Below are 26,807 nucleotides of genomic sequence, written 5' to 3'. Positions count from 1 at the left end.
CAGCTACAAAGTCAGCCCTCCATCCTCCTTTACAGAGCCCTCGACTTCCTCCCAGAGCAAAGTCTGATGAAACACCAAGAGTGGGCACACACCGTACACAGCAAATCCCAAATTTCCTGGCATATGTGCCTTTCCAGATGACTGCATGAATACACTCCATAACACATTGTTAAAGTGATAATTAGCGATAGACTTGTTATGAATATTCCAAATAAAATTTCTCTCCACAACAGTTGATGGAGACAAAGGGCATCACATGAAATGTAAGAAGTAACAGAGGGATTTTTGTATATACATTAAAAAAAAGCATTGGGAAAACAGCATAAATCAGAAGTTGATTTCAACAAATTAAACATCTCAGAATCCATTTTCCACGAAAGGTGCAGGATTCTACATATTTCTTCCACAATGCTGAAGGAACACAATGCCCCCGTTCAAAAAAAAAAAAAGTCTGGTAAGGGAAGAGAAACTCAGTTCTGGAAGCCACTCTTCTGTTGCCCTGTTTAACAGCAGCTAAGGATGCTAAAGATGGGTAGTTTAAGAAAAAACAGCGAGGGACTGGCTGGGTGGCATAGCGGTTAAGCGTGCGCGCTCTGCTGTGGCGGCCCAGGGTTCGCCGGTTCGGATCCCGGGTGCGCACTGACGCACTGCTTGTCAGGCCATGCTGTGGCGGCGTCCCATATAAAGTGGAGGAAGATGGCATGGATGTTAGCCTAGGGCCAGTCTTCCTCAGCAAAAAAAAGAGGAGGATCGGCATGGATGTTAACTCAGGGCTGATCTTCCTTACAAAAAAAAAAAAAACAGCCAATACGCTGAGGAATAAGCAAGAAAGTAACTACAACCAAGGTGATTCACACCTTCAGAGTGAAAGAGAAAAGGCCTCTATTCATGTTTAACATTTTTCCCCCAAATGACACTGCTGCTGGCTCCAGCTCTGCTCCACAGCCTCTCATGCACCTCCCGACTTTTAACTTCACAGGGATCCCGCTCCACATGCAGCACCAGTGACGCCAATGACACACTCCCTCTCCTCCCCACTGCCTAACTCGCCAGGGCGGATAAGAGGCATCCAAGCTGATGACAGTGAGGAGGGGAGGGAACCTCTGAAGACAAAACAACAGAAGAAGGAGCCCCAGACCCCACCGTGGCCACGTCCATGCAGGCTGGGAACGAGTGCAGCTCAGGGCATGGAGAAAACCAGCCCTTCGAGGGCTTAAAGGGAACAAGGAGAGGAATGCAATTAGCATTGTCGCCGTGTCTCCTCTGTCATCATCAGGGATTCTCGGCTGACTCAGATAGAATATTCTGTTTTGAGGGTGAAGCTGTGCTCTTCTAGTCCAAGAGGGAACACTGCGTGGCAGCACGTCAGCAGATGCACAGAGTCCTCTGCAGGCAGAAGCCCCTCTGCCTCCCCTGCAGTCTCACTAGACAGCACCCCACACCACTTCCTATCTTAACTGCTCACATAGTGACAGAGGCCGAGAGCAGCCCTAAAGCTGTCTAAGCACACCCCCTTCCATTTCTAAGTGAGGAAACTGAGGACCAGAGAGGAGGAATAATGTACCTGATACAAAAGGCTTGAAAACGAGTGCAGGATGGGTTTCCTCGAGGAGCCTGGGTCTCAGTCTTGCTTTTCCTATTATAATGATGCTACTACCCCTCTTTCCTTATTTGGACTAAATGAACATCCAAACCACAGAATTATCTTCGAAGGAGTAAAATCAAACATTAGGATCAAGATTTAGAGAAAGGAAAAACTAATCTCTAGTATAGAATAATCTCAGCATTGTAGACAGAACCCACCAGCTGGACCCTGTCTTCCTCAGGACCTGAGAGAAGCCAGCCTCAGTGCAGAGGTGACCAGGAGCAGCTTCTGGGGGTGCAGGGGGAGCTGCTGCTGGCAGCCTCCAGGTCTCCCACTTGCGCTGCAGGGTCTCTGCACTGCCCCTTCCCTCTGTGGGTGCTCCTTCCCAGAGATCCACAGGGCTCTCTCTCTCACCTCCTTCAAGTCTGGACTCATATGTCCCCTTCTCAACGAAGCCCATCCTGACCACTCACTTTAAAACTATTCCCTGATACTCCTCATCTCCTGCACCTTACTTCATTTTTTCCATAGCACTTATCACACTCTAATGGACTATATAATTTACTTATTTATTAGGTTTATTGTCTTCCACCTTCCATTTTTAAAGAATATCCATGTGGATGAGGAATTTTGTCTTTTGGTCCACTCCTGATTCTCTTGAGTCTAGAACAGTATCTGGCACGTAACAGATGCTCAATCAATACTGGTTGGGTAAATGAATGAATGAATGGTTGCTCCTTCCTTTTGCTTCTTATCCCTTCACTCTCTCCCTCAGCAACAACCACCTACTCCTCTCCTACACACACACACACACACACACACACACACACACACAGACACTTTTCTGCCCTTTCTCTCTTCTTCTCCACCTGTACCCCAGGCCTGCACTAAGATCAACAAGCACAGTTTGGGCTAAACTTAGAACATTTAGTAGTAATAGTGCCAAGCCCTCCATTAAAAACTCATATGTTATACACATATATGGTTTATATGCACGAAAACACTCCAGAAGGACACAGAAGACACTGACACCACTGGTGTCTCCAGGGGACCAGATGCTGGGACGTCTAGACTTGTACTCTCTGTGCTGCTGTATTATTTGAATTTTTAACTATGTGAATATACCTAACTATTAAACATGTTTAATTAAAAATAAAAATTGGAAAAAACTCACAAAACTCACATATTGCTCCAATACCATCTTAATACAAATTCTTCTGGGTAAAGATCACTAAAATGCTACCAGCTCTGGATTAGGATGGTGAGACAGGGTGACAATTCTCCTTTCTTCTAGTTCCCATATTTTCTTAAATGAGATTGTTATATTTATAGTGAAATATTTGAAAAAGTTTCTATCAAGCAGAAGGATATGAATTAATGCAAATTTCCCTACATACATAAAACATTGAGACATTGTTTCAAATCATGAATCCCTTTACCTTTAATTTTGTTTCCTTCCATTTGGATTTCACATTTAACAGATTTCAGAATAAGCTGTATAAGACGGCGTCAGGGTCTCTGGAGGTGTAAATGAAGGACACAGGCAGTGCATTCAAGGAGGCTGTATCCAGTGAGGATGACCACAAGCAAGCAAGTCTCACTGTCTGATGGACACACTGGAAAACGAGAGCTATGATGAACAGGCTGGGCCTGTGGGTTATGTATGATTTTCTTATTTTTCCTTTGGGACTTTCAGATTGTTCCAAATTTTCTGCCCTGAGATATATAACGGAACTTACATTTTTCCTCTTACTATACTATGGAGTAATTGTGTGTCAGTAGTCATCGGCCTTCTCTAGGCTGTGATATTCCTGAGGATGGAGTCCCTGTTTAATTCACCTTTGTCTTCTCAGCCTCCAGGCTGGCACCTTGCGACAGAGGCTGCTCCATAAATGGGTAAGGAATGAATGAATGACTATTTCCCAGCATCTAATGAGGAATTGCAAGATAGACGGAAAAACAACCCCAGAGACACCACCAGTCCCTCATTCACCGTCTGTTTAACTCAGCCGTCATTCATGGGTATGCTCTGTTCTGAGCAAGGGAAAGGAAGCCAGAGCTACCCAATCATGGACAGATAAAGTCATGTAAGAAAGGGCATGTGTGACCTTCCCAGTGGCCCTGCCTCTAATGCATTTGGGCACCGAGTAGTTACTGCTGGCTCCATCCCTGCAGGTCTCCATTACCGTCATTAATTGTCCTTTGACCACCTTCTGGGCATTTATCATAAGGAAATAATTGTATGAAGATTAAACTAGAACCATGTTCATTAGTGCTGCTTAAAAGCAGAGAAAAGCTGGAAACAATCTAAATATCAAACCATATGAAATTAGGTAGATAAATGACGGTATATATCTGTAATTGAGTACTCACATTACAATTGCTGTCGACTCATGTAACTCGTGGCAAAAACAAAAATGGGGATGTGCGTTCTTTGAGCTGCATCCACTTGGCTTTATTACCTCGTACTAAATCACTTAGCACCCTCATTTCTTGCAAATTACGTTTCATTTTCAGTCTCAGTTTTCTCTTCTGTAATTAAACGCATTACTCAATCATCAAAAAAAAAACTTATTGGTATAGAAAGCTGTTCATGATAAGACATTAAATGACAATGAGTGTTATCAAAGAATATACATGGAATTGTGACATTTCAGTTACATTATATATATATTGTGTGTGTGTGTGTGTGTGTGTGTGTATCTATATCTATATCTATATATGAATGATACGATATGCCCAGAAAGGGATCTGGAAGGCTCTCCAGCAGTCTCAATGCTTGTCTTTGGGGTAAACAGGATTTGGGTTTGTTTTTCCTTCTTTTATTTGTCTATATTTCTTCTGTTTTTGTAATAATCATGAGCTGCTTTGCAAAAATGAAAAATAACAACCAAAGTTACTTTTAATTGAAAAAAGAAAAGAATAGCTACCCTAGATTAGGACAGACACTAAACAGATGAGAGTGAGAGTTGTGAGGGTGGAACCAGGCCGAACACTGCAGGGAGGGCTGGCCTCCTCTAAAGCTGCCTTCCCCAGGAAAGCCACGCTCCAGTTGCCTCCAATTCACAAAGATGCTGGTTCCACCAGGCCACACTTCCTCTCATACATCCAGCCAAAGCACATCCACCACATCTGCGGTCCTCATCAGAGGAGGCACGGCCACTGCTGCGTGAGCCTCACCAAAGCGCAGACTGGGAGCCACGCTGACCAGGCCAGGCAGCTTCCGTCAGAAGTGGAGCCCTGTTCACAAATGAAACAAGTGTGACATGAACTTGGCGACTTCTGAGAAACAGGAATGTCTAGAGGTGCTTCTAGCCTAAACTGACCCAGGTTCAGGTAAGACAGTTTGATCCAGAACTCGGAGGGAGAACAAGTTAACATTGTCTCATAGAGAAGGCTAACCAGAACTCGTAGAGCTGAAACAGGAAAAGCATGCTGAAAGGTGGATATGAAATCTTCAAAGTCCAAGAGGAATGGTGTCCAGGGCTGATGGGACCCAATGGGCGAGGGAAGGTCTCTCACCAGACCCACGGGCAGAAGTGGCCGTAATCCAGCAGACAGTTTTCTCAGGGTTGCTCTGAAAGCTTTTGGCCTTGTGCTGCATCTTTGGCTTTCCTGGCCGTTGTTTCAGGTTGCAGAGTTGCAGCTGCAAAGTGAGAGAGACCCGCTGTGTGCCCTCCATTCGGTGGGTCCTTGTCAGACTGCTCAGGGAGCGCTGTGGGTGGCCTTGGTCCTTCCTGGTATCTGTGAACAGGGAGAGTGCTTATCACGATTGGACTCTACCATTCTTCTGCTTTCATCATGTCCATCATGGACAGAAACGAGACAAGGAGGATGGAGTGGGCAGTGGGCTGGATACAACAGAGCTTGGGGAGGGAAGCTGTGCAAGAGGTTAACAGGGGTGGCAGGGCCGACAGATGGCAGGAGGAAGGAAGGACCCAGGGATGGAACATCATCAGAGATGAGAGAGTTCAGAAAGAGGGGCAGAAGGCATGAGCAGAGAAGCAAGGCCAGCTTGGGCTAAAGCACTCATATTCCTCGCCATGCCCTTGTCACCTCCTGCTTTGCCCATCTGCCTCCCATTCTTTGCCTTCTGGCCCAGTAGGGACCTTCCCAGCCCCACCTCCCAATCCCCACCTAGTACTGACCCTTCTCTAAGCCCTACCAGGGAAATAAACTTACTTTCTCCCTTCCTGGGCCTGCATGCCTCCAGCTCCAGGTGTCCTCAGGGTTCCTGTTGGTGTAGGAGCAATCCCTCCAGGCATCGGTCTCCTTGGCCTCTAGCATGATACTGAAATCTGTGCTTCCAGAATCTCCTTTCTTCCCATTCTTCAGGAAGGTGTCAGGACGTTTTTGTCCCTCAACTGGACAATTCCAACAGAAGTGGGCAACGCAGGGCCAAATCCGAGACACCAGACTGAGAGGGACAGGAAGGGGAAACATGGGACAGTCCTGGGTGATCTGGGCCGTCTGGTCACCTCATTCTAGTTTTATGAGTGGACACTTAGACAAGAAGACCAAACTGGATCAGAATTCTAAATTCAGTGTACAGAAGGGTCACCAGATTACTTTTTATTGGGGACCCGAGACCTTTCATCACCACTGATCTTCACAACACAGGTGTAAGCAGGTCTATCTCCCAAAGACTTACAAACCCAGAACCGTTTCATACTTTTAAAATGTGTGAACACTAACCATAACCAACCACCTGCTCTAATTATACCAGCCTTCACGGAAGCACATCCAGCAGCGCTCTCCATCCAGCATTCCTCCAGGAAGAGTGCACGCCCTCATTAAGACTCTCCTCTAAGCAAGTACTCGCCTGGAGCAGTGGACGGGACACGATGCCAACCAGAAGAGCCTGGACCCAATCCCAGCATGGGCCAGGAGCTCTCCTCCTGCCTCAGAGCCACAGGACCAATCACCAAGCCAAGCTGGAGAAACATCTTACAAACTTAGCCATTTCCTGTGGCCACAAGACTGACTGAAATATAAGAATCCATCATCGGTAGCTCCAAATCTTAAAGCATATACTTTACACCAGTGGTTCTCAAACTTTAGCATGCATCAGAACCATCTGGAAGCCTTGTTAAAACACAGATTTTTGGGTTACATCCTCAGGGTCTCTGGGGTGGAGGCTGAGAACGGGCATTTCTAACAAGTTCCCAGGTGCTGCTTCTATCGCTGGTCCGGGGACCACACTTTGGGAACCACTGGTCTACCCCAAGAGAGGTCAACAGTAGCACTGTCTTATCTTAAGGAGCCACTACCATTATGAATGACTCACTTTCACTTAGCACTCTACCCTCACCCAAAGCAGAGGCACAGAAAAGGTTACAACACAAAACAAACTGCTGATAAATGCATTCTTTTTAAGGCATTAAAAAAAAGAATAAGTGCCCTAGAGTTCATCCCATCTAACTCTCTTACTTAATATACTATTACTAAATTTAGAGAGGTTAGGTGACTTGTTCAAAGAAACAATGAAACACAGATAATCAATGGCAGAACTCAAACTAGAAACCCCAGAAGCAGTATTGAAAATCATAAATATGGAGTCTTAGGAAACCTCCTGACTTTGGCGATTACCGGGGTCACAAGGGTCAAGAGTTTCCGCAATCGGCAAGTTTAGGCTTTTCTTCCTGTCCTCCACGTCGCAGCACTCATTCCATGCCATGATCATTTCTTAGTAAACCTATGATGGAAGCAGTTCTGGGTTCTCCAAGTTCAACTGTGAGTCTACTGCCTAGAACTCAGAGCTGGTTTTCTCACAGAAATCCCAGGACACGTGTGTAGGGTCCCGGGTGAACTCCTCCCACTAGGTACAATGTGGCCGAACCAGTGATGACAGCACACAGAATCTAACCACCATGAAGCATAGTATTTCCTTGGGGCCAGCCAGGTGGCATAGCGTTAAGTTCGCTTGCTCTGCTTTGGTGGCCTGGGGTTCGCAGCTTCAGATCCTGGGTGCACACTGATGTACCGCTTGTCAAACCATGCTCTGGCGGTGTCCCACATAAAGTAGAGGAAGATGGGCACGGATGTGAGCCCGGGGCCAATCGTCCTCAGCAAACAGAGGAGGACTGGCAACAGATGTTAGCTCAGGGCTAATCTTCCTCACACAAAGAATAGTGTGAATGCCCTCACACAAAAAAAGAATAGTATTTCCTTAAAATCTCCTTCTGAGTTTCCACTTGGACCTTTGCCCTTCCTGGTCCCTCTTCCTGGAAAACTGCTTCTCCGGTTTTATCATGTTAGGCTCCTTCTGTCACCTAAGTCTTAGCTTGTGTGCTTCCTCCTCAAGAGTCTCTCCTGAGCACCGGATCCAAGCAGATCTCACTTCCACCTCCTGCCAGCTACTCACTACCCCATCACCCTTCTCTAGTTTCTTTATAGCCCCTAGCACTGTCTGAAACATTGTGTTCATCATGTATTTGCTTATTACCACATGACACTAGGGTGGGATCTCCAAGAGGGCAGGACTTTGACTGTCTCATTCACCACCATAACCCCAACATCTAGAACAGTGCCTGGTGCATAGCAGGTGCTCTATACCTATCTGTTGAATGTTGAATGAACAAATGAATGTACAGAAGAATTAAAGAACCTAAGACACCAGGAGCATCTTCTTCCAATATGGTTCCCAAAGTCAGAACTTGAGACTTTCCCTCCAGTTTCTCTTCCTTTCAATAGTAGGAGTTGGACTCCTTGTGCTTCAACAGGATGTGGAAGGAGAAAATGTACTTAGGCTGGCATTTGCAATGACTGGACAGAGAAGACAGGAAGTTCCAGGGATTGTGGGTGGTGCTGAATCACTTCCCATCTCTGGTGCCCTCTCACATAGAAAGGATGCTGGTGAGTCAGTTCTACCTGGATATGGGATTTGGGAGGCAACAAGGTGTGGTGGAATGATGACATGTTTTAGAGTCAAGAGATTTGGGTTCAAACCCTAGGCAAGTCATTTAAATCTCTCTGAGCCTCAGTTTCCTCATCTATAAAATAGGAATGGTGAAAATACCCAAGGCACAGGGTACTTGTTAAAATCAAGGAAGTTAGCATATATGGAAATTCTCTGTAAACAGTAAAGGACTATAACTTGCTATTAAATGATTAATAATAAGACCATGTGACCTCTGGAGGGATCCGAATTGCTGAAATTTCTCAGGGTGCGCAACTCCACCCAGTCCTGCTCTACCACCTCTCTTGCTTCTACCTGGTGCCCCAAGACCCCAGGCTGCTGCGTGGAAGCACCCAGCCCAGTGGCAGCAGCCCTGGGGTGCTGGCACTGGCCACTCAGCCCAGTGGAGCTGCCAGCAGCATCGCTGTCAGTGGCAACAGCCACAGATGGTGCAGCCAGAAGGAAGCCCAAGAGAAGTCGCTGTGGGAAGCCACAGAGGAGCATGGGGAAACCATCAGTGGGACTGAATCAGGCAAGTGGCGGAAAACAGGCTGAGATCCCTTGACTTCTGGCCAAAATTCTCTGGATAACCCTGAGACCCAGAGATGGGGACTTCAGAGTAGCCAAGGCTCCCTCTTATCAGCAGGACCTGGCTTCTTGATATCCTTGCGGAGGAAGGGGGTCTACACTCCTTCCCTTCTCCCACGTCTCCTTTACCAGCCCTGCATTAACCAGTGGGCTGCATTAGCCAGTTTCCCATTAACCAAATTTTAATGCTGCAGGTAAAGAGGCTCTTGGCCGTAAGCTACCCTCATGTTACAGAGTCACATCCTCTGACCCAGTTACTCCCAAACTGTTTCCATTCTTCCTTAAGTGATAACTTTAATGACAAATCTGCATGCAAAGAGTATCTTCTCATTCCCTTCTACCAAGAGTTCAATTCACTCAGGCAACTGGCTACTAACCACATACAGCTGGGCACAGTCTTCATGCAGCAGTGCATGGCCTCAGAATTCATCTCGACCAGTGTGAACTGCTAAGTTCACTGCCAGAAAAGCAACACAGGGTGGACCATGTTGGGAATAAGGTGAGGGGCTGCACTGGGTCATCTTCAGTAGCTGAGTTATTTTCTGGGTCTGAAATGCTGTATTGATTGGGGTATCTGGATCATGGGCAAGTTCTTAGATTTCTGGCAATGTTAGGATGTGATTGGTGCTGGTCATTGGTTTAATCAAAAAAGCTTTGGGAGAAGCTGTGGTATATATACACAATGGAATACTACTCAGTCATAAGAAACGACGAAATCCAGCCATTTGTGACAACATGGACATTGAGGGTATAATGCAAAGTGAAATAAGTCAGAGGGAGAAGGCCAAATACCGTATGATTTCCTTCATTAAGTAGTAGATAATAACAACAATAAACAAACACATAGGGACAGAGATTGGATTGGTGGTTACCAGAGGGGAAGGGGGGAGGGAGGAGGGTGAAAGGGATAATTCGGTACATGTGTGTGGTGATGGGTTGTAATTAGTATTTTGGTGGTGAACATGATGTAGTCCATGCAGAAATAGAAGTACAATGATGTACACCTGAAATTTTTGCAATGTTATAAACCAATGTTTCTGCAATAAACAAGGAAAGAATTATAAAAAAAAAAAAAAAGAATGAATCACATCAAAAACAAAAGCACCCTGATTTGATTTAATAAAATTACTCACATTCATCTTAAAAAAAAAAAAAAAAAAAAAAAAAAGCTTTGGGGATGCATCACGCATCAAGAGGCTTAAAGAATGGAAGGATTTCAACAGGTAGAAAGGGTGAGAAAGAGAGTTCTAGGCTGAGGGAAGTGAGTGAGGCAAAGGGTGAAGCGTGTGCCCAGGGCAAAGCCAGGACGTGGGGTGTGGAAGGGATGAAAGTTGGTAGGGTTTGAGGCACCTGTGAACTCTCCAAGGTGAATCGTCCCCACCCGCCACCCCTCAGCTCTGGGTTGACAATGCCAGCTGGGGGACACCAGCCTATAAATGAGAATGAACGTGTGAGCGTGCCCAGGGAAAGGACCAGGGGAATTCACGTGCTGAGGGTTGCTGGCTTTCAACGGATGAGGAGAGAAAGATGTCAGAGAGGTAGGGGGACCATGGAGCCTTATTCAGCCTGTTCACTCACTGGGCCTATGCCCAGGGCCACCTGTTGCCCTCTGAGGGTGGAGACAGACCTGCCTTGCCCTTTCTTGCTTCCTCTCCCTCTGCCTCCCCTGCCTCCCTGGGTTCTAGGCTGAGGTGGGGAGGAACAGGACTCTGTTACTGCAGGCAAATCTTGGCAGACAGGTCGGGACCTGCTCACAGGGCCACCCAGCTGTCTGGGGCAGGAGCTGGAGGAGAGATGTCCACTAGCGAGAAGCGGGTATGAAGGGCCCCGTGGTCTCTGGTTTCGGGTTGGGCAGGGTTGGCCACGGAGCATCCCACTAAAGAGAGAATGGCCTCCCTCCCAGCTCTGCTCAGGTTCGCCTCACCCCTGTCCCACTGGACTTCTCTGCTCGTTCACCCCTCTGAGCTTCTGGAGAGATCCATCTCTTTGTCTGGAGTGCCCCCCACAGCTTCATCTTGACATATTCTCATTGCATTTTCAAAACCTGCTTCCAAACTCACCTTTTCCACGAAGTCCCTGACGCCTTTCATCAACATCAATCTTTTCTTTCCACATGTTCCCAAAGTACACTCTTCTCACAGCACTTTTCACGTACTAAAATTACCTATGACTCTGTCTCCCCCACTGGACAAAAAAACCCCTCAGATTAGGGTCAGCATCAGGGGTCACAGACTCAAATGCACACAGGGCCAGGCAGGTCATACAAATGGGTAAAGCGGCTTGTCTATGGGACCTGGATGGGAGTTGCCTTGATCTTGGCCGGACAACTGGAGCCTCAGGATCTGTGATGAATCAGAGGAACTGGCTTTGCCTAAAAGCGTCAGCCGCCCTTGTGGAAAATGATACCGCACGGGAATGTGGGCCAGCATCAGAAGAACTTCAGCTTTGGGGGGAGCAGCCAGGGAGCAGCGTTCTCCTGTGAAATCACCCTGTCTTTGTGAGTCAGTAGCAAATTCAAATTTAAGACACTATGTTGTGGGCCAAATAAAATGCATCTGCAGGCCAGACCAGTTCAAGTGCCAACAGTTTTCTAGGTTTATTTCTGCATTACCAGTGCCTGGCGCATCACAGACACTCAATAAATGCTTGTTGATTGAATAGCAAATGAACGAACGAATGAATGAATAGAAAAGAAGGAGCAGATGGGTAGGAGAGGGGAAATGGGATGGACGCCCAAGTGTGGAGATGCCATGTGGTGGGTGGGGCAGCTCAAGGTGACCCCTCTGCCAAGCTGTCAGTGTGAACATCATGGAGGTCTTGCTTGCTGGCTACGGGGGGATGAAATACCAGGGGCCTGTGAACTCAGAGTCAGCAACCAGCTTCTCAGAAGGCACTATACTGAGAAGTTCTTGCTGCAGCCAAAACAGACGCTGAAAACAAGCTGGTGTACACACACTCATGTGAACGAGGCGTGCGAACGCTGGAGGCTCAGCGTGCCACAGATTCCACACTCCCGATGAGGTCCACCCTCCGCTGCGTGTTACAGACATGTGGAGGGAGGGAAGAAGGGACAATTTTGCAGTTCGGGGGGTGTAGGAGGAAAAGAAAGAAGTCATCCAGCCAGAACTCTCTATCTCTAGCCAGAAACTCCCTCTGTGCTGCCTTGTTGACCACTCTGAAGCTCTGGGGAGGGCATGAGCGAGCACGGCATGGAACCTCAGCCTCCAGGATCCCTAAGAGGAGTGAGTGGTGTCCAAGCAGCCCGTGTGGAATGCCTGGGGTTGCAAAAGAAAAGTTATTTCAGGTTCAACTGAGTTATAATTTATTTTTTCTAACTGATCATTGCTGCTGCCGGCTCTATAAATAACCGCCTAGGGAGTCTGCTTTTCTGTTCCCAGATCCTCAAAAAGCGTTGCCAGGTTTTCTGTGGTTTCTGGCCTGCCAAGCACACCGCACATTTCTTTTCTGTGCAGCCCTTCAGGGAATCCTTCTGCAGTGCATGCCAAGGAATCTGCTGAGTTCTGCCCAACTCAGTCCTCCCCTTCCTGATCCAATGCCTCTCCTCCAAATAGGCCACCTAGCCCTCCTCCCCCACTCCACGAGAGGCCTCGCTCCCTGCACGCAGGTGGTTCCCAGGCCAAGGTCCTGGCTTCTCTGTTTACTCTGCCTCAACCCGACTGCAAGCCTCCATGCTCAGAGGACAAGAGTCATTTGTACAGAAATCCAGCTGCAGCATCATTCCAGCCTGAGCCCGTGGAGGAAAAGAGGGTTAGCCTGATCACCAGCAAAATGTCAAAATATCAAGGGTCAATACAGCCCCAGGAAGGATGGCTGTGGTTCATGTGAAATCAACTTAAACCATTTAAAGAAGAATATATTCAAGCATGACTCGGTTTAATCAAGTACAAAAGGAAAAAATACGTTCTCGATGGTGTTCTGAAGGATGTATGTTTAAATCCTTCCTAAATGCATGGGGTTTTCTCTTTAAATTTTATTTATTTATTTATTTATTTTTCCCCTCAAAGCCCCAGTAGATAGTTGTATGTCATAGTTGCACAGCCTTCTAGTTGCTGTATGTGGGACGTGGCCCCAGCATGGCCGGAGAAGTGGTGCGTTGGTGCGCGCCCGGGATCCGATCCTGGGCCGCCAGCAGCGGAGCATGCGCACTTAACCGTGAAGCCACGGGGCCGGCCTGGGGGTTTTCTCTTTAGATAGAGGAACCAGGAAGGAATCGATATTCAGGAAGACCCACCAATGTGCCACGCACAGTGCTGGGTCCTTCATGCTCACTGTTCTGGTGCATCTTCACAACGTGATGCCCCTGAGGCCGGCATTCATATGCTCATTTTGTAGACGAGGGATCCGAGAAAAGGGACTTGCTCAAAGTCATACAGAAAGAAAGAGGAAAAAGTGAGATTCAAGTCCAAGTTCATCAGACTCCAAAGCTCAGTTTCGTCCACTGTGATTCCCCACTGCCTCTCTAGCCAGAAGAACGGAGTCTGAAGACATGCTTATTTTTCTATTTTTCAGATTAATTTTTGCAGCTCAGAAAGCAAGGACAACCTGGATGTTTAACCACAGGTCATTGACAGCCATATTTTAACTCTCTGGAAATTAACCTCTGTAACCAGTCAACTGTGAAATCTTAAGTGCCCTCTCTTTTACCCTTTATTAGGAAAATGACGGTAAGGGCTATGGGCATTTACGTTGCTTTAACGGTCAAAATATAAAAGCTTGCGTATGTTTGGATAGTTTCAAAAACAATAATTACTAATATTAACAAAACAATTTAAAAAATGTAAGTTTTCACAATTATTCAACCCTCCAAGGCAGGTTAGGTGACCCCATATATGCTTCCATAGCACTCTGCTCACTCTATCGGGAGCGCTTGTAACACCACAGAGGAACGGCCTGTTTATTGTCTGTCTCTCTGTTTAGGCCAATGATCCCCAAGGTTTCTGGTAATGTAGCCCAGCAGTAAACATTTGAGTATACCCACATATGTGCATGTTTGTTTATTTATAAATGATACTCGTATTATACCATTCACAAAAACAGAAAGGATGATATATGTATGTGTGCCTACGTACCTACGTATCAATCTATTATCTCATTTCCTTCCTGCCCCACAGTGGCTCATCTCACCTTCCATGGCCTCCAACACAGATGTCTCCCTTTGGAGACCACTGCTCTAGGCTATGTGTTCATCATCCTTCATTTATTCATTTTCCCCCATCTCCTATAGCACCTACTACATGCAGGGACTGTGCTAGGCACTGGGGATATCATGGTGAACAAGAGGATAAGGATCATGTTTTCCAGGGAACTTATAATCCAGTGGGTGAAACAATGTCAGATAATGTCAGAGAGTGATAATTGCCACAAAGAAAGTAAAGCAAGGTGATGTGATAGAAAGTGATGGAGAATGACTGTGGAGGTGAGAGGGAAAGCCGCATTGGACCAGGACGTCAGCGAAGGTCTCTGTGAGCTGCACGATGAATAAGCTGCTATGCAAAGGGCTTACGGGAAAGTGAGTGTTCCGGGCAGAGAGAAGGTTAAGTGCAAAGGTTCTGCGGCAAGAAAGAAGGCCAATGTGGCTGGACTGTGACGAGTTAGTAGCAGGGGGAGCTGGAGAGGCTGAAGCTCAGGCGGGGGAGTCCCCGCCAGAGGTGACTCCTAGCCCCACTACCTACTGACTAGGTGCCCTTGGGGACTAGTGCCACATGCTGCCCAAGGTTATAAAAGGAGTTATGTAAAGGACTAAAAGAGGAAATATAGGAAACATCAACCTCAGTTAGAGGAATGCCCAGCACACAGTTGCCATCAATAAATGGCAGCTGTTGGTGTCTGTTTACTTGTTTAACATTGGTCTCCCCCATGCCACGGCAGTTCTGTACCAGGTGGGCAGGGCCAGTCTTCTGGATCAGTAGGGGCCTGATCCAGAGCAGCTGTCACTGTGGCAGGCCTATTGGAAGAGCTCAGTGAAAACTTGGTGAATGAATGAGTTTAAAAATAGGTAAGGCTACAGAAAAATCAGAGTTCAGCTGAATATAAAAGATAGATTTTTTAACCAATTTTTTTCTAATTATAAAAGTAATGTCATGTATATTCTGGCAGTCTTTAATATTTTAAACAACAATGAGATCATATTCTACATATCACGTAGTACATATTTTCCATTTCACATGTCTGTTATGAGAGGCAGTAGAGCACATGGGTTAAGAATGTGGGCTCTGGAGAGACCACCTGGGTGTGCATCCCACCTCCATCATTGGCTACCTATATCATCTCGCTGAAGATACCTGCCCTCTTCATGGCTCAGTTACTTTGTCTGTAAAACTGTCAAAATAACAGGCCTACATCATAGTAGTATTATGAGGATTAACTGAGTTAATTCATATAAAATTCCTAAGAAATGCTTAGGATGTGGCATCACTGACTTAACCAATCACCTATTGTTAGAGACTTGGCTACTTCTCAGGTTTTATTATAAGCATCACCACTGGGAATATCCTTATAGCTAAACCCTTGCCACACAAACAGGATTATTTCCTTAAGAGAAAGCACTAGAAATGGCATTGCCAAATCAAAGGATATATGGATTTTAAGCCTTTTAACACATATTGCAAAACAGTCCTCGAAAAACAAGTGTGGGCCCCATTTCCTCAAATCTCTGACTACACTGAGTACTAACCTTTGAGAAAATCTTTGTCAATTTGTTAGGGGAAAGAATGGCATCTCATCGTTTTAGTTTGCCTTTCTTTAATTACCAGGGATGTCAAACAGTTGTTCATTTGTATTGCTTCTCTTGTGATAGCCTGTTCATGTTTAAAAAGGAAGTCCATTTTAGTAATTAGAGGCAGCAGAATAAATAAACACCTTACCACTGGGAAGGGTCAGGCAGGGCCAGTGGTCACACATCATGGAATTGGGCATCTCCTTACCTTGTGGAGAGTTGAGCCAGATGAGTTCACGGTCCTCGCTAACACTGGGATTATTTAACTCTTGTTCAGACCTATGAAGGCAGTGAGCAAATCTTATAGAAAAGAAGCCATGCAAATAAATAGCTGGACTCTGAGGACCCTCTGATATCAGTGGCCCCCATGTCTTCCCAAGATGGATTGATGCCTAAACGTCTTTCAGGAGCCTCTGCACAAGGATGCCCGAGTTATATCAGAAAGAAAAGTGTCAACCTGACAGGCTATGACTCTAGTAGATGAGAACACGGCACAGTGGGGAATTCCTTAAATCTGCCCCTTGACAAGATGGAAAACGTTTGAGGGCCATAGACCCAATCCTGTTACAACAAACACCTTCCAAGTCAACACAGCACAAAGACATCCACCGTGTGGCTAGTGGCCTGCTGACCTCAAGCCATATTTGTACAACTTTCTTCCTTGCTTTGCACTTGGCTTTGGTACAATAATTTGACACAGAACACCCTCCTTATCCCACTCTCCCACAAGTATTTACACAGCAATTTTCTCCTGAGCTGGACAAAAGCCTGCTAGGACTTGGAGAATTCCACCATGCTTGCAGTAAGCAGACACCTGGATCCAGATTTGCTAGTTGTCTGCTCTTAGAGAATAAACTGTTCTTGGATTAGAAATGAGTCTGAATGTATCTGATTCCTGTAGCCAGATCTGCAGTGTTTTCAGAGGACCTTCTACATTTTCACTAAGGGAATTTCCCCCCCTAAAATCTCCCCCATTTCGGCTGTCACAGTTGGAGTTTCTTGCTGGGTTTGGTCCCACAGGCCTAACGGCTGTTGGAAACATAATGCTCACATCTCTTAAATTACTACTCTGAGGAAGAAGTCACATGTGGGGTGAGAATCCTGGTGACTTTTCCTGCGGGCACACCTTAAGTACACAAACCTGAAAGCAGCAGAGCAGTAAAACTGGCAGCCAAAATAAAGAAAAAGAAGAACATCTTCCAGGAGGGAGGTGGAATCAGATTGAGGCAAAGCCAAGACTAGGTTCTCGGCAACATGAGTGAAATCCCGAACTAAGAGGGAGGAGAGTGGTGACTGCCAGCCCCTTAGCATACCCCTTCAATGGGGCACAGGGTGGGGAGAGCCACAGGCTCTGCATGTGACCCTCAGTTATGGGCAGACTGGCTAATGACCCCAAACAAAACCCATGCTCCATCCTCAGTCTAGGGACCACACTACAAGTGAATATACAAAGTCACTTTGTAGCTTGCCTGAGCAGCGCACTTTAATCACTCCAAAAGAATTTGTGGAGGCCTGTGAGCAGGCTGCACTGGGCCAAGCACTGGAGTTGATAAGAAAGAAATGCAAGGCTGAGTTGCTTGCTCTAAGGGCTTATGACTGAACTGGGGAGATGATACTCACAATAGCAGCTGACAATACAGCAAATCAGGACTAAAAAAGAGATGGCAGCAGTGAGTGCCACTAGAGGCCCAAGAGGGCAGCCGGCACACTCAGAAGGCAAGACAGCCTTTATGGGAAAATGGGCTGTGTTGAACCTTGGAGATAGGGAAAGTTTAAGCAAGTGGATTAGAAGTGAGCTGGCATCTGGGGTAGACCTGGAGTTGGCGCGTGCTGCCTGCACTTCTGGCCCCAGGAGGAAGGTTTGTGTAAGGGAGGCAGAGACGAGGAGAATTTACTAGGGAGGAAGGAGGCCAGATTTCAGCAAGGTCAGAAAGAGAAGTCTGGGCTTTATCCAAAAAGCAGTCGGGAGAAGTTGGAGACTTGCAAACAGCAGATTAACATAATCAAAGGAGAATCAGCTTTTTGTGGGGATACAGAATAGGCTGGGGCTGATGAGAACACTAGAAAGCTTTTACACAGGCCCAGGCTGGCAGTGACCAGGGTTGGACCATGGTGCTGGAAATGGGAGAGAATGAAAAAGATCTGGAAGATACCACAAAGCACACAGCTAAGGGGCTTGGAGAAGAATTCGGTAAGGGGGCTTACAGATGAGTCCGAGGCAATTCTGAAATTTGCACCGTGGGGGCTGTGAGGTGGAGGTGGCGTTGTAAATGGTCAAGAAACACGCTGGAGCCGAGGCGGGAAGGAGTGATGAGGTCAGATTTCGATAGGGCAGTTTTACAAAAAGAACTTAAAGAGGCCAAAACATTCAAAAGGCAGGCATCGAGCGGAAGCAGGAGGCCGCAGAGGACGCTTTGTCATTTCTGTTAAAAGGAATTACAAACATGGTGGAAGTTTTATCCAGCCTCAGTGAAACAGCATCTATCCACACAAACACCCACAGTGCGGGTTCTGCGCGCCCTTCTGCCTCTCCCACTCCTGACTCCTCTAACAGTGTGTTGGACCGTAGGTTGAGATCAGCCACAGAGAACAGGAACACTCAGAAATCCAGATTTCTAATCCTCTCTTCTGCTGAAGTAGGACTTCATTGTTTTCACACTTATGCACATGCTTACAGCTCACTGTGTTAAGTAATGAGTCATTTCTTTCTTTCCCCTTCCCCTCTCTCCTCCCTCAGTCCCTCCCACCAGCACCACCACCTCCTCCTGCTCCACCCCCAAACCACTGCTAACATCCTGGCATGCATTTTTCTCCATCACGTTACTGTGTGACCCTCCACATTTTCCATTCCCTCCGAGCTGGTCTCCTAGTTCTTTAGAAATGCTGGGAGTCTAGGAAATGAACTACAGGTTCAACAGGACAGAGGAACACAGACTGCAACAAAGAGAGGCAGCTAGTTGTGAAAGGAGCATTGAAGGCAAGTCAGGAGACTTGGGTTTTGGAGTCAAGCAAGGGAACCAGATAAAAATCCTTCAAGACAAGGGGTCTCATGATTACCCAGCTTTGCTGACGTAGAGACAAGTTTTCTCGCTCCACAGACACAAACGGAAGATAAGCAGGTCTCTTTCAGAGAGGTGACCCCAAGCCCAGCACTCACCGCTGCGGTGACTCTGAATGACAGTGGGAGGGAAGGAAACAATGAATGCAAAAAAAAGCAATGCTTAAGGCGGAATGGCCACAAACAGTCTGAAATGCACACCTCCTCCAGTTCCTGGAAAACAAAGATGAGTCAAACAGAAGCTTGATTTCACAGGCGTTCCTCCTCCGCCTGTCACACACATTCCCAGACACAGGATCACCCGTCCCCATGTCACCCAGCATCTATAGCTTCCAGCCACCTCCTCCTTGTGAGGTAAGCTGAAGGGTCAGATTGGCTTCAGCTGGAGAGCTGAAAGCAGACTGGGCCACGTGGGGATGATTCCAGCGACCTCAGGGCAGGTGACGTAGCAGAAAAAGTAGAGAAGGCCAGTATGACGCGGCTCTGAAGAAGGAGCCAACGATCACTGGATCTGGACAGCCTGGAGTCTGCCATTATTTCTAGTTTCCTAGACAACCCTGCCTAAACCAGGTGAAAATCTGAAGTCCATCTCAAAGAACAATGCCAGGTCCCGAGAATGGGACAAAAGAGAAAGGCAAAGGGGTGATGGCATGTGCTGCTTCAGGAAATGAGGACAAACAGACGGATGGAGGTCTTCCTAAATGGAAGCTGGAATCTCATTAGGCTTTTAGTAATTTTGCATTTGCGGCCAAGAGAATGATTCTAATTCCGTTCACTGATAGGGGTGTGGGTTACACACGTGCATGAATCTGTCAAAACTGATCTGTGCATTTCACTGCATATAAGTTAGACCCCAGTAATTCTGGCTCTCCCAATTAATTGAAGGTGTGACCTTGGACAAGTCATTTAATCTTTTGTAGTCCAGGGCTCCCCATCTTTCAAGATGAAACTAAGAAGCCAGCCTCTAAGTGTCTACTTGGCTCTAAAATTTACAATTGTAAGAGCTGACTGTGGCAGGAAATGGGCAGCACATCCAGATTAAGAAGGGCCATGATCTTTGATAGAGGCTAGGAAGAATTTCTCAGTGGGAACAGCCACGCAGAAAATTACCCCCAAACCATCCATCCTGGAACCAAATTTGGAGAGAGGTGAAGATACCATTCCCCACATCAAAAGAAGTGGCCAACAATCACTCGCTTTGCAGTGTCACCTGCCCCCACAGCTTCTCTAAGCTCCTCCACTAGAGATCCCCCAGTGGCCTCCAGACTGGGGCATACAGTTTTCTTCTCTTCATTCCAAACTCCCTGTGGGTTTGTGGCACCCTGGGTAGGCAGCAGGAGCAGAGTACTTCCTGGAGGGGAGGAGAGGGGAGAAATGGCTCACACTTGGGTGCATGCAGCATGCACAGAGCTGGATGGTTGCAAAGACTTAGAGGATACAAGAGTCAGTCAGTCATTGCCCCCCTCCCACTTCTTGTGGATAAGAAAACAAAGATCTAGAAAAGTGGTGTGACTTCTTACTGTTTCTCTCTGCCTCACTGCTTCTCTTCTCAGAGGGGCTTTGAGACATGGGGAGAACCACTGGATATACAGAGTGGAGCAACTGCTTCTGTCAGGATGGAAAGGGAGTCACAGGCAATGTCTTGATAGCAGCTACCCAGTGACACAGCTGACTGGTACCTGGCCCACGGAAAAACTCTGGATAAGAAAGACTATCAAAGGAGCATCAGACCCAGATGGCAAATTGCTTTAGCAGCTAAAAGAGGCGTAAAGACAGAGCAACTCACTCTAATCCAAGGGGTTTATGCTGCAGCACTGGCCGCCTTCTGATGATCACCCTTCACCTAGCCCATTCATCAGTATTTTGATAAGCAGATTCTCTTCACAAAGCTACTTAATCTGGGTTCCCAGAGAAGTCTTGCAGAGATTAATGAGAGCACTGTGCTTCCTGCCAGTTTTTGAGGCAGAAACAGTTAAATAGTGAAAGGGAAGGGAACTGTCATAAGGTGCACAAACTTTCCCATCACTGGACTTGCCCCCACTAGGGGTTAACTCAAGCATCTTTTCAATTTAGATACTGGGATCCATTTTTTTAATCCACTCTCTCCTTGGTACCCAGGGAAATTAAAACCCTGGCTCATATCCTCCTTGATGCCAGCTTTTAGTCAGAACTATAACAGCATCTGGGGCTAAATGAAGATTAGGGGCAAAGAGGAGAGGAATTACGGGGACAGAGAGGAGACTGGGCACTACCAAGGGGCACCACCAGTGAGGCAGACCCACCTTGCAACACTCCTGTCAAAAGCCCTCCGCCTACAACCCCTCAGGCGGCAGCAGCAGGAGCTGTGCTGGAACCCCAAGTCCCGAGGCCTCAGAGTGCAGCCAGCACCTGTCAGCTGGCCCCTGCCCCCAGAGCATGCTCTGGGGGGTTGTCAGATCCCAACTGTCCCCTCCCATTGTCTTTAAACAAGGGCAATTCTGGGTGCTATGGCCCCTGTTGATGTGATTTCGGGAAATTGTCTGGATTGTACTCTGTAGAGATGGGAATTATTTTAAAGCAAAGTAAGAAATGACCAGGGAACTCTAGGCTTGGAGTCAGTTTGTGAATTGTTAGGTAGGAGTAAAATCAGGTTTAACTAGTTGGCAGGACATTACATTTGCTATGTTATAAGAAAAAGTCTTCAAGACTAGAATTTAGAGCTACGGCAAGAAGGAGGAGGGGCAGCAGGAGCTTTCACTGGGGCTAGTTCCAAGGTTAGCACCACTCGTCCGCTGCAGGTAGCTTCAGGACTGGGCAAAAAACAAAACACAACACGAAGCTTTGAGCTCACAAACGGGCCCAAAGGAGTTGACAATTCAACTAACACGGCTTTTATGGTAGGAAAGAGCATCAAAATCTGAGCCCCTTTGTGCCTTTCCTCCCCCTACTGTCACCGCAGCTGGTGTCTCATCCTGCTGTCCATGAACAAATGGAGAGAGGGATAACTATCCAGCTGAGTCGAAGTTCACCACCCGGAGCGGATCCAAGGCCGACTTTCTAGGAATCTTCAGTCTCGATTACACGGGCAGTTCTCAAAGTGTGGGATGCAGATGCCTCGGTCTGCAGGCTGTGGACTGGGAGGGAGGGGGTTGGACATGTCTGTAGGATGGGGGCCAGGCCCTAGCTTCCCTGCCCAGGCCACAGCTCCTCAGAAGCTGGTTCTTCCCCCAAGCCCCTGGAATGGGGATCGTGGTGAAAACCGCTGCTACCACTGTGTCAGCAACAGTAGGAGCAGAAGACCCTCCCTTCTTCAGCCAGAACTGGAAGCCAAAGAGGCCAGGCCGACCTGCAGCTCAGGGTCAACCCCAGGCTGGCTGCTGCCTGGCCTGCCTCCCGGCCTCTACATGTAGGGCAAACTGCTCTCGATAGCAGGCTGCTTGCCAAGGATTCACGGTGAACCTGGCTGCTCCCTATGGGATGTGCTGTGGCTGGACCAAGAACCAGCCTGCCTTGCCTGGAGTAGAAGGTCAAGTAGGCTCAACAAGGTAACCCCCGTCCCCTAACTCTTCCTTTCTTTCCTCCTCCCCTCTACCCTCTCTTCTCCAAATCAGCCTTCTCTTGGATGGGTGTCTCTGTGACCTTGGCTGACCTCTGGTGTGCCGGGTATTTTTCCAAGGAACACAGCTGGCCCATCAGGCACTCAGAGGAGCATGAGGCTGGTCTCCTCTGGTCTCTTTCCTCCACAAACCACCCCCATACAGTCAGCAGCACCAGAGCACAGAGGCCCTGATGTGCTAAAGGTCGTTCACAGATCATTCAAAGAGCTGGACAAGACTCTACGTGTCCCGACGCACCACACGTGTCCTGCCTTACACCCAGGCTCGGTCTCAAGAGTGCTCAACGTCAGGATAGTCATGACAGAAAGAGCACCCCTGAGTATGTGAGACACAACAGGCAAAAGCGCCATCTTCAGAGTTTACAAAACATACTACTCTATCATCCCCAGGCTCCTCACGCCACCATGATGGAGAGCCAGGGCAGGTCTTTCCAATCGGTCAGTCTTTAAATGGCTACTGAGAACTTCCTCTCTCCGGGTGGCACGCTCAGCAGGCTCCAGGGAGAGCCCTGCTCTGCACCAGGCATTCCTGGACCAGGTGCCTGCCCAGCGTCCTAGGGCACAATCTTCGGGGAGCGGCACAAGGTAGGACTAATGGGCCCACCTTATCTCGGCCCCAGTTTCTCCCAAGCCATTATCTGCCTAGAGCAAGCTTTTTTTGTAAAGTGCCAGATAGGAAATTTTAGGCTTTGCAGGATCACATGCAATCTCTGTTGCGTATTCTGTTCTTCTCTGATTATTTGTACAACCCTTTGAAAATGTAAGAACCATTCTTAGCTTTAGAGGCTGGTCAAAAACAGGTAGCAGGTGGATTTGGCTCACAGGCTGGCTGCAGTCTGCAGACCCCTGGCCTACAGGAAGAAGCTGCAATGATTGTTATCGGCCCCCACCAAGCAGCCCTCGCCACCTTCCCTCCCTGCTTGATTCCTCCAGAGCCCCCCACGCACTGAAGGACTGCCCCTGACACTGCTCCAGCTGCACCCGGCACCCATGCTCAGGCCCCAGGATGGCTCCCTATAGCACACATTTCATTGAGAAAGCACGTCGTGTGGGTCGTGAGCTATTTTGTCTCCCTTGTGCTTAACCTTGAGATGTGCAAGGCCCAGCCAGCCCCACCCCAAACCTTGAGGTCTTACCTGACCACACAGCCTTGTCCACCCGTCTCCCTGCCATGGGCGCCAACTGGGGAGCGACACCCCACGGGTTCCTCCTACTCTGCCTCCTGTGCAGTAGGGGGCAGGCGGACAAGGGCACAGCAGACCCATCAGGTCCACCTCGAAGTATAGCCAGAACCCATTCACTTCCCACCCCTCCACTGCTGCCACCCAGACCGTGCCACCTCTTGCTGGACCACTGCCACAGCCTCCTATCTGGGCCCCTGTTTCCATCGTGGCCCTTCTCCCTCTCCCTTGCTCAAAGCCCCCAGAGGCTTCCCATCTCACTCAGAGTAAACCAGTGTCTCTGAACAGGGAAAACAAACCTGTCATCAAGGTCCTTCCACGGGTCCACTAAGTCCCCCAGGTCTGCACTGGCCACCTGCTTGGCCTCACCTCCCACCACCTTCTGCTGGCTAATGCTAACTCTGGCCACACTGGCCTTCTTCCTCACCCAGCCTTCTTTCTCTTCTTAGCACTGATCACCACCAACAGTTTATGTAATTTGTCATTCTGTCTTGTATAGGTCTTGTGTTTTGTTTTTCTCTCTAGAATATAAGCTCCAACAGATAAAGGTTTAACTTCTTGAATGTTGTACCCCAGCACAGTGCCCAGTGCAGAGCAGATGCTCCACACACACAAATATCTGTAGCACGCACGGGGACAGGCTCCCTGCTGACTGGGGAGACGCCACGTATCGATTTGCACTTGGAAACCTTCATGGAAACAAACATCTTGCTCTTAAGCCCCTCGGTAGCCAGATGAACTAACAAAACACCAAAAGAGATACACTCCTGGAGCCAGCTTCTCAAATTGTTTATACTCAATCCTAAAGCAGCAACAACCAACTCCGATTCCAGCGGATCTAACCCACTAGCCACGGGGAAAAACTATTGCTTTACAGTTTAGAACACACGTGCATACGGCTCTCTAGCGCTCACAACCACCTGCAGGAACAGCGGGAGGAGGGGGATGCCTACGCTTTGACGGTCCATCTGGTTTCAAATCCCAGCGCTGCTTTTATAGGTGGCCTGATTCTGGACATGGTACCAAGCACAATAGGCCTCAGCCTTCTCAGCTGTTAAATGGAAATACTAATACTTATTTTATAAGGTTGTTGTAAAGCTTAAGTGAATAATAAAAACATAATAGCTCTCAGCATAATGATGATGTACAATAATTACTCAATAAACAATAATTCCTCCCCTTTTGTAAATGGGGAAGCTAAAATTCAGAATGTCAAACGACTTGCCTGAGGTCAGAGGGCTTTCTCCACAGCAAAGATGAGATTCAAACCAATGGCTTTTGTCAGTGCATGTTTTTCCTAGCATCTAGCCCCACTCCTGTTCATGCCCCACACATTGCGCTGCTTATGTCCGTAGAATAAAAGCCAAGTATGGCCTCTTCCATCGACCTGCTTGTTGCGGACTTTGGGACAGGGCCTTCTGGACTAATCAGTAAGATGACACTCTTAAGGGGGTCACCCCATGACCTTGGGAAATCTGAGAGTCAAAAACAAGGGATCTAAAAGCTAAGAGAATTCACCTGCCCTGGTTGCTAATTGTCCCGAAGATATGCAGATGAAGGTGACTACCTTGCTTTCACACAGAGAGAAACAGAAACCTTCTTCAGCTTGAGGAGAGCTAACCATGGAGGCCAAAACCACACCCACCGGGCCCACAGCAGAACCTGATGCAGCCACACCTGAGATGTGACACCAAAGTACAAAAGCCACATTCAACCCGAAAGCATCTACAGAAGGGACTGTTCTTTCCATACACAAGTATTTTTCTTTATGGAGCTCATGTATTCAATAATACTATCTATAAAGTAAATTTCTGTACAGTGGAAGTGCTTCTTCCATTAGCTTTCACCATGAAGTTGAAAACCTGTTCCTCCTGGAGAAAAAAAAATTGGCCTCAGACATTATGAAAATGTGAATTATTAAGGAACAAACTTTTTAGGTAACACATGTAAAGGACAAACAATAAGGAGATAGCCTAAACAACATTTAAAGAGATTTGAAAAGAAGCTGTACATGAGTGTGCATGGCTGCAAGAGGAGAAAGCTTCTTGCAGCATATGAGTCCTGAGTCAAGGACCCGTGGTGGTTGACGTCCCAAACTCAGCGTCCCTGCTGCTCCAAGAAGGGAGGGTGCTGCCGTCCTGACAACCACGCCCACCCCACTATCCTTACCTGGCTGACTCCTCCTCATGCCTCAGCCTTTAGCCAAGTGTCCCTTCTTCAAAGAAGCCTCCCCACCCTAGGTTGAGTCATTCATTCATTCATTCAGTGACTCATTCAGTCAACAAATGATTATCCTCCTATGGGTCAGAGTCTCCTTATTACTCTCTATTTTCAGCTTTATAATTAAATAATTACATGCACAATACTCTGTTTTATTTTCTGTCTCCCTCACTGGACCGTCAGTTTCATAAGGAGAGGCACTGTCTCATTTGTCACTTCATCCCCAGCACCTGACACAGCGCCTAGAACAAATATTTGTTGAATGAATGTATAAATGAACAAATCAAAGCATTCAAATGCTCCACTCATATACCCAAATTCCAAAATGCATCCTGCTATCTACCTTACACAGCTACAAATTGATGTCACAATCAATAGGACTTTTAACTTTAATAAAGAAGATTTATTAATTTATTTATACATTTATTAACAAAGGAAAACAATAACATGTAAAGCAGTAGAGAAAAAGTCACTTTCCCCTGAGGGGCAGCCTCGTGGTATAGACTAGAGGACAGACCTGCACGTGTTATCCTGTGATCAGCAGTGGTTAAGGGGAAGGTGGATGGAGCCATACTGTCCAGGTTAGAGTCTTGAACCCACCACTGACTACTGTGTGACTCTGGGCAAGCTACTTAACCTCTGTGTCCTCCAGTTTCCAAATCTGTAAATTGAGAATAATAGGAATGTTAACGTCAGCTGCTTGCATTAATAATTAAATGAGCTAATACATGTGAACTGCTTAGAACAGTGCCTTGCACATGCTAGTACTCACTACGTGTTATTTTTATTTTCTGCAAGAATGAGAACAAAGATAGATTAAAACCAAGGAGTTCAATATGGTTTCACTAAGTCACAACCCACTCAGACCAAATCTCCAAGATTTTCTATTATTGAAATTAAGTAACGCAAGGGCAAGTGAATGGTTCATCTACCTCAACTTTCCAGC

The 26,807-nt window shown here is 47.2% G+C and overlaps 1 protein-coding gene across 2 annotated transcripts in view; it reads right to left on the bottom strand.

Moving 5' to 3' along the window:
• Nucleotides 1-26,807, bottom strand: part of HIVEP3 (HIVEP zinc finger 3) — a 492,690-nt gene that overhangs the window by 328,201 nt on the left and 137,682 nt on the right. The window contains exons 3-4 of one of the 2 annotated variants that reach the window (XR_015555770.1): nucleotides 5,768-6,002; nucleotides 2,436-5,329 (exon numbers count right to left, since the gene is read on the bottom strand). The exons of the other annotated variant lie outside the window; for it this stretch is intronic. The gene's annotated coding sequence lies outside the window, so the exon portion shown is untranslated. Of the gene's footprint in view, nucleotides 1-2,435; nucleotides 5,330-5,767; nucleotides 6,003-26,807 lie in introns of those variants that run through there. 2 annotated transcript variants of the gene reach the window in all.

The sequence above is a fragment of the Ceratotherium simum genome, chromosome 22 (assembly GCF_057802395.1).
Source record: "Ceratotherium simum simum isolate JZ-2026a chromosome 22, ASM5780239v1, whole genome shotgun sequence".
Taxonomy (NCBI): domain Eukaryota; kingdom Metazoa; phylum Chordata; class Mammalia; order Perissodactyla; family Rhinocerotidae; genus Ceratotherium; species Ceratotherium simum.
The sequence above is the reverse complement of the archived record's forward strand: the minus strand, read 5'-3'. Positions and strand labels throughout refer to the sequence as shown.